Raw genomic sequence first — 8266 nt, 5'->3', positions numbered from 1 at the left:
TGTTTATGAATCAAGGGTATGGATTTTGTAACAACGAGAAAAATAGAAGAAATGCAAGAAGGAAGAAAACTAAACATTGTTTTCAGAATATGGATCAAGGGATATGATGACATGGAATGATGCTTAGAAAATAAAACATCATCAAACTTTGGGTGAATAAGAGAGAATCATGGGGATCCTTTCTTTGATCAAATATGTACGAATATGGAAATTTAATTTTGTTTTCATTTTGATTAATAATTGTAGAAGATCATGATATTTACAATTGCTTGCACATCGAACATTTTGAATTTTACGGTAAACTTTTATAAACAACCAATAAACACCGAAAACCACTTCCTCCACACCCAGAGAGAAGCTATATGAATTTTACAATTGATAAAATTATATTTTGGCATGTTTACATCAATAAAGAAAATCTAGTAATCACTAAACCCTAAACTTCCCCAAAATGGTCATTCGGCTAAATTTCAAAATAATCTCTAACCATTTCGTGAGTCGTTTCAATGAAAGAAAATCATAGCTTCATGCGAATTAAATCATGTTTTAAGACAATGTGGCACCAGACAAATGATGCTATGTACTCATCAAATTCACGTTTTTAGAATACACTTTTTTGGCGAAAGTCATGACCAAGAACGGAAGCAATAAAATGATTTAAGTTTTTGGGGACTTTCGGGGAAAAATTAATAATACACGGCCAATGATAGTTCTCATGGTTTTAGCCTAAACCATAAGACTTACACTTTAGCATTGTGTACTATTATAGAGAAATTGTTATTATTATATACTGTTGTTTGCAAAATATGCAATGAAAACCAAGATGTTGAAAAAAGTATCACTCCCAAGTAGAAGTAGAAATATAGAGAATGTGTGAGTTGAATGTCACACTTGTTTGCAACTCATGCATTACCAGGTTTAAAGCAAATAAAATAATAAATAAATATCTACAGTCATAATCAACTAGTCATAAAAGTTGATAGCCTCAAAAAGACAAACTGCTTTAAACCATAATCTATCGAACTTTTTTTATAAGTGCCCCATCACCCAAACCGTCAAAGGGGCAAAGTCTTGCAAACTTGACACACATAGGATGATTGTCAATCCACTAGGGAATTAGTTTAGTGTGTCACACACTTGACTAGAGTGGTGGTGGTACTGGTCGCCAAACCGTTTGACGATCAGTTTTTATTCTTTACTGACTATCATTTATCGCATGCCTTTGTAAAATTATATAAAGTTAAATGGATAACAAAATGGTTTGGTGATCAAATATTGATATCATGATATGCCACATCACTTTTGCATTTACTTTTACTTTTTGGTGTGATCTGATCACCAAACCGCTTGACGATCAGTTTTAGTTTTTTAAAATTCGGCCAAGGCACGTGATAAACAATGAGTTGGCAAAGAATACAAGATGATCGTCAAATGGTTTGACGATCGGTACTTCATCACTGATTGCAAAACGGATTGAACCCTATGCGTGTCAAGTTTGCAAGGGTTTGCGCATTATGATGTTTTGGGTGATTGGGTACCCAATAATAAAAAAAACTCTAATCTATCTCCACGGCCTTATCTACACCCTTGGATTGATAAGGCGCAATGTTAATCGGTGTTCCCAAAGTACGCAATATCTCATTATCAATGAAGTCATACCTGCATTCAACTTTGTAATCAGAATGCAAAATCTAAACATTAAATTCAAAAAGAATCAAGAGAATATGTACTCACAGATTCTTGCTGGCGGTATCCATAACAACAGTAAGTGTCATGATGTTCGTTTTAATATCCTTAAATTTATCTTCAGGGTATTCATCAAACGGTTCCGCAAGAAAAAGTGAGAGTTTCTCAATCTGACTCTCCACCTGCTGCAGCTGCACTTCAAATAAGCTCTGTTTAATGGCCCGGTCTTCTTTTGTCATTTTTTCACTCAGAAAAACATCACCGAACATATAATAAGCGAACACGTAGGAATATGCAATAATCCGTCTAGATAAAACAAGCCTGTCAGCTCCATTTGTCACCCAACTATAATCCACAACATTCTTATCGCGATCTTCCATAGTCGATATCTTTGACTGTAACTCCTCCTTCAGAGCGGTTTCGGCCTTCAAAGAGTCTTTATGAGCTTTAAAACGATCAAGATGGTGCATATAACGCAAACTATCAGATTTTTCGCGTTCTATTTTAGCCATACGATCTACTTTACATGTGTGACCCTCTATACTCGTCCAGGTGTGTTGATAACCGGTTGCTCCACCACATAACCAACTACATATTCACAGAAAATAGCTAGTCATTATATGATATTCAATACATAAATATTAAAATCTTATACTCAAATAAGATAACAATAAAAGGATATCATAAGAAATCATGACATCTTTTAAATTTTTTTAAACTTGATTTAAAAAATGCACGAAAAAGTGAGCAGATTTTTAAAAACAACTTACCACATTCAACATTTAAAACAAAATTGTGATAATCACATAATCAGTTTTTCCGGGAAGATCCTCACCAAAATCCTTGACGACATATACATACGAAAAGATTGCATCCTCCATTCTTTTCAACTGCTTTATGACATTTGGGACAATTTTTTGTATTGACCCTCATCCAGTCATTACCACTCTTGTTCTTTTGGGTCCAAAGCTCCAACATTTTACACGTACAAGGAGAATGTGCTTCTGCAGAACAACTAAAGCAAAACTGAGCACCACACGCTCATTCAACCTCACAATATTCGTCATAGTCGATACGAATGGCATATCCACAATGTGGAACACTAGGACACCATTTTACCCTTTTATTATCTTCAATATATGATTCTAGAATGTACCGATCAAACTTCTTAGCGAGATCAGGGTCCTTTTGACTCACAGAGGTTCTGATTTTACCTTCATCACAAATGACATTGCATTTGTGAGCCATGCAACTAATGCGCCTACTTTGACCCTCGTTTATCTTCACCAGAAAGTGTTCCGTCCAACCTTAAATAAATAAAGGAAGCAATGTAAAAACAGTGTTAAATTCTTGTTTCCATACATTTGACTTAAAATTCTGTTTTTTTTTTTCTTATTTGGAAAACTGGAGGTTTCCTACCATAAGTGGAGGCCACCTGCCTAGCACAAACTAAGATTTATCTGATCCCGTTAAATACCAGGACTCTGAAACGTAAAATAAAACGTTTAAATAAAAAATGTTTTTACTTACAGTTGTTGCAAAAGCAATGGCCACAATCCATTGTGGTCATCTTGTAGGCAGGAACTTCCTCCATGCATACTTCACAGGTTGTTACAAAAGATCTTGGTAACGAAGAACTATCACGATTATCATGTACCGTCACACATGCTTCTTCATATAGCCGATCTTTTCCCTTGATCACGAGCACTTCCGAGACTTTATCAACATCCCACCTATAATGTATAAGCAGAGTTCTTGCATGCTTCTCTTTTAAAGATAGCAAATCCTTTTTGTAAATCTTCTTTCTGCACAAGGAAATAACATAATCTTAGAATCCACCCCTTATTATTAAAGACAAATCTTATCATTTATCAATGCCCTCAAAACCAATAAAAACCCAATTTTTTTCTCGTCTTCAGCCCAAAATCTTTTATCGATTCTCGGGAACGGCCATGTCACTAAGGCCATGTGTAGTGGGCGTGGGCTCGGGCGAATTGTGGGCGCGAAGGGGCGAGAACACCCCCCCCCCCCCCCCGGCGATATGTGGGCGAATTGGGGCGGGGGCGGGGTTATATTGTTGCCTGAGCGTGTTTAAAAATATTATTATTTTATTATTATGACCGTTTTCAACGGTCAAAAATAAATAAAAAAAATTAATTAATTAATTAAAACAATATATATATATATATCTATATAAACATACATCTTCTTCTCCATTTCATATCCATTTCATACACAATTCATACCCAAATTCTTCAAAAAATCTAGCAAAATGAATCATACAAACAACCCCAACCAACCGAATTCCGTGGAACTCACCGCTACCTTGAGAGAAATCATCAAAAAACACAAAAAGTGTGTCGACGAACTCAACGATGCCATGAGAGAAAGCAACAAACAACACGAAAAGATTGCAGCTATGCTAAAATTGCGATAAATGAGTGAAGAATACGAATCCCTCAAAGCGGCCGGGTTACACGAAGAGGCCGCATTATTGCACCAACAACGAATTGAAAAAGTGCGCGAATATTATGGATATTAGTATTTTTTTTAGTTATGTATTTTTTTAATTTTTATTTATGTATTTTTTTTGTATTTCTTTTTAATTTTAATGCATTTTTATTTAATTATTTAAATAGATTAATTTTTATTTAATTAGTTTAATTATAAAAATAAAAAAATAAAAAAGATACTGTGTGCCCAACTTGTAGCCCCTACACCATTACACCCCAAAAACAAATTCCCACTCCTTGCTGACTGGACGCCACGTGTCACAATTCGCCCTCATTTGTAGCCCCTCCACTATGCATAACCTAATCACCATGTGCAACTAATAATAATAATAATGTTAGACTGAGGGGTGTGGGGGCTTCAACGGGGGCGCTATAGCCCCTCCGCTTGCGCCCCCAGGCGCTAACACCACACCACCAGGGGCGCTAGCGGGGCGCTAGCGGGCAAATAAAGGCAGGCGTGAGCTGGTTAGCGGGAGAAGAGAGAGAGGAGGCACACCTTTTGATGTTTTTGGGACCGTTGGGGAGCCGAAAAAAACAAAAAAAAATATATTCTCTATATAATTATACTCCATTTCACCCATTTTTTATACCAAAACTTCAAACCTTCACCCAAAATCAATTCATCTTCTCAACTTTTTTTAAAAAAAATGGCTGGAAATTGGTTCCCAAACCTTGATTCAGATTATCTTGACGACGATTTATGGTCGTCACCGCACCAACCAATGTTTTATTCGGAGCCGCAAGAATCATCCGGCTTTCAACCATCCAACACACAACCGTCTCCTAACTTTGTTGTTCCAGAGACACAAGAATCACAAGGTGAAGCTACGGGACCAAAAAGACGCGTCCACCGGAAAAAACCAGTTGCAACGGACGGGTCGGAACCGGCTTCGACTCCGAGGACGAAACGGAAAACCACTCTGTGGTCATCGGATGAGAAGGAAGCCTTGTGTCGGGCTTGGATAGTCATTTCTGAGGATCGGCGTTGCGGTAATTGTTTTAACGTTTTTAAAAAATATTTTTAATAAAAAAGTTAAATAAAAAAGTTAAATGGAAATCTAATTTATTTATTCATTTTGCAGCCGACTACCAACAGAGAAAGATTTTTTGGACAAAGGTTAGGGAGACGTTCTACATGCTCGTTGGGAGTACAGAGCGGAACGCCGATATGATTTCGGGTCGGTGGTCCGAAATCAGAAAATTTGTCGGCTTGTTTACTAATCTTTTCAACAGGAACAGCGGTCGTATGAGACCAAGTGGCAGTGATGATTTGGCGGTTTACAATTTCACGGTCGAAGAGTGGAAGCAGGAGTGTTTGCGGAGGTATGGGATGGTGAAGACGTGGGACGATTTAAAGTTGTGGGACAGGTTGAAAAGGTGTTCCAAGTGGGTTGAGCTGGTGGCGCGGGACTTTGATGCGGAAGTAGGGCCGAAACGGACTAAAACTAGTTCGTCTGGAGCGTATAGCACTTCAACCGGGTCGGATTGCCGCGTTAGATTCGACCTAAACATTGCGGAGGAGGAAACGTCTTCACCACCGAGGAGGCAGCCATTGGGAAGGGACGCCATGGGGAAAAAACCGGCTGAGGGGGAAGCCGTAAATATCGCCAATCTTGTTGAATCCCTCAATAAATTCAACAAAACCATGGAGGTGGTCTCTTATGACAAAAAGGAAAAAACTCGAATGAGAGATTTGGACTTTCTTACTAGAGACTTCAGTAACCTAAATCCGGTCGATCAAATGCTAATGGAAAAACAAAAGGAACGTATCCGTAAGAGGTTGATCGAAGAAGACCAAGCCGAAGAATAAGAAGAATGTTTCTTTTTAGTACTTTAATTTTTATTATATTTTTAGATATTAATGTGTTTTTTTATTAATGTGTGTTTTTTTTAATAATTTATGAGTTTTTTAATAATATGTTGTTTGAATATATTTATAAAAAAAAAAAAATTCGCTGGAGCCCCTCCACCTAATGTGTGTTTTTTTAATAATTTATGAGTTTTTTTAATAATACGTTGTTTGAATATATTTATAAAAAAATAAAATAAAAATTTGCTGGAGCCCCTGCTGGAGCTCCTCCACACCAGGGGCCAGGGGCTCCAACACCCCACTTATCCAGTTTCTCTCTCTGCCACACGTCATAATATTATTGGTTCTTGGCTCTGCTGGAGCCCCCACTAAAGCCCCCACACCCCTCAGTCTTATAAAGAACAGGGCTCACATGTGCAGCCAGTAAGCATTCTTTTGTGATAACCTATGTTTTAAGGTAAGAATAAAATGTCAGATTAATATTCAAATCAAGAAACAGAGGAATAACAACTCAGAACAGATCATAATCAATCTTGGTTCATAATGTTAAAAAATAATAATAATTAAAAAACAGAGATGATCAAATAGTATTCAAGTTCATACTGATTCAATCATTTTTAAAAACTGGGTTTATTTTATTTTAATAATATGATCAATACCCATGAATGATCATAGTTTCATTTGAACAAAAAAAACATAATTAAAAACAAACCCTAAACCTTAAAAAAAACAAAATTTACGTTTATTAATTAAAAACATCAATTAATTAATTAATTACCTTACAAGATGAAGCAGTGGAGCTTCGTGAATCAGCCTCGGAGACTTCAACAACGTCACCGTCGCCGTAGTCGTAATCGTAATAATCGCTACTATCTGAATCCATTTAGTGTTGTTTGTTGTATAATAATATAATGATGATCCGTAATAATAATATTAGAGTGTATATTAAGTTACAATTACGTACCCTCTCTATATATCTAATTAATGCAATCATATTATTTGTAGCATAATTGGGTAATAGGGTTGATAAATACGTTAAGCAACTCTCGTGGGCTGTCTATGACTATATGAGAACGTTACAACCAATTATAATGAAAAGTTTATTCAATAAGCAAGAAGCGGCTTCTATCGAGTTTACTTTTTTTAACCAACACCAAGTTGGGGTAACCCAATTGCAAAACATGACCACATATGGCCGTGATCGCAAACAAAACTAGATAGCTTAAGTTCACCATTTTATCTTTCAGAGAAAACGAGTCACCTGAAGGCCCACTGTGGTAAAACCCAGTTATAATCCGATTTGAACTTGAGACATAACGGCATCCAGTTCAGATCTTCACTGACACTCTATCGAGCTAGATTGGTAGGGGTCCATGAGACTAAACAAGTCTACTATTTATTTAATATAATAATATTTAATTTATATAATAATAAATTTAATTACAAAGTAAATGTTATATATATGTAACGATATAAAAACAACAAAGTATTATACATCCAAAATTACTTTCTTTGTACTTATAAGTTTCATCAGTTTTCTTTGCACGTTAATCATTATGTGAACTTTTAGCAACATATTATAGTAGAAACTCGATAAATTAATACTCGATTATTTAATAAACACTCTAAGATAACATTTTTTCCCGGTCCCGACTCGGGGATAGGGTGCTTGTTTTGGACAAAAATCAGCTAAGGATCAAGTATCTAAATCTGTTATGTGAGGTGAGGTGCTAACTCGATAATGGCAAATGTATATGCGTAATGTTGGTGAACACAAAGGTTTGATCACGAGGGAAAAAGCCCTTAACCAAGATAGTCTTACTTCGGTCAAAACTTATCAAGGTAATCTTTGGTCGAATCTCTTCAATCAAATATTAACTAAGTAATCGTTGATTAAATCCTTTCGGTCAAGGATCAACAAGGTAACCTTTGGTCGATGAGTATGTGATTATCGTGACCTCCGGCACAAAAAACCCCCGGACGGTGAAAACTATCACCGTCGACTTTATTAATGATAAAAATCGGGTTACAAATGGTTGTAGAGACTAGATCGATGTTACAATAATCGCTAACGTGTATAGAGAGAGTAATGATTTCTGCTCTGAGTGTATGTAATACAATGTGTGTATCTAGCTCGATCATATCCCGTATATATATAAGAAAAAGTAATTAACAAACTTAACAACTTCATCCTATAAATCCGCTAGTCTTCCATTCTTCACCAACGTGCTGTTTGACCACGTGCAGATAGCCATTC

General features: G+C 36.3%; 1 pseudogene; it reads right to left on the bottom strand.

The window, feature by feature from the left end:
* Nucleotides 1-1382: 1382 nt before the first annotated feature.
* On the bottom strand, nucleotides 1383-6919 carry LOC143600395 (putative E3 ubiquitin-protein ligase ARI1; annotated as a pseudogene).
* Nucleotides 6920-8266: the final 1347 nt, after the last annotated feature.

The sequence above is a fragment of the Bidens hawaiensis genome, unplaced genomic scaffold (assembly GCF_021521415.1).
Source record: "Bidens hawaiensis isolate Kalapana, Puna unplaced genomic scaffold, B.hawaiensis_p1.1 tig00054027_1, whole genome shotgun sequence".
In the NCBI taxonomy this organism is placed as follows: domain Eukaryota; kingdom Viridiplantae; phylum Streptophyta; class Magnoliopsida; order Asterales; family Asteraceae; genus Bidens; species Bidens hawaiensis.
Note: the sequence above shows the minus strand (reverse complement) of the source record. Positions and strands in the feature narration are given on the sequence as shown.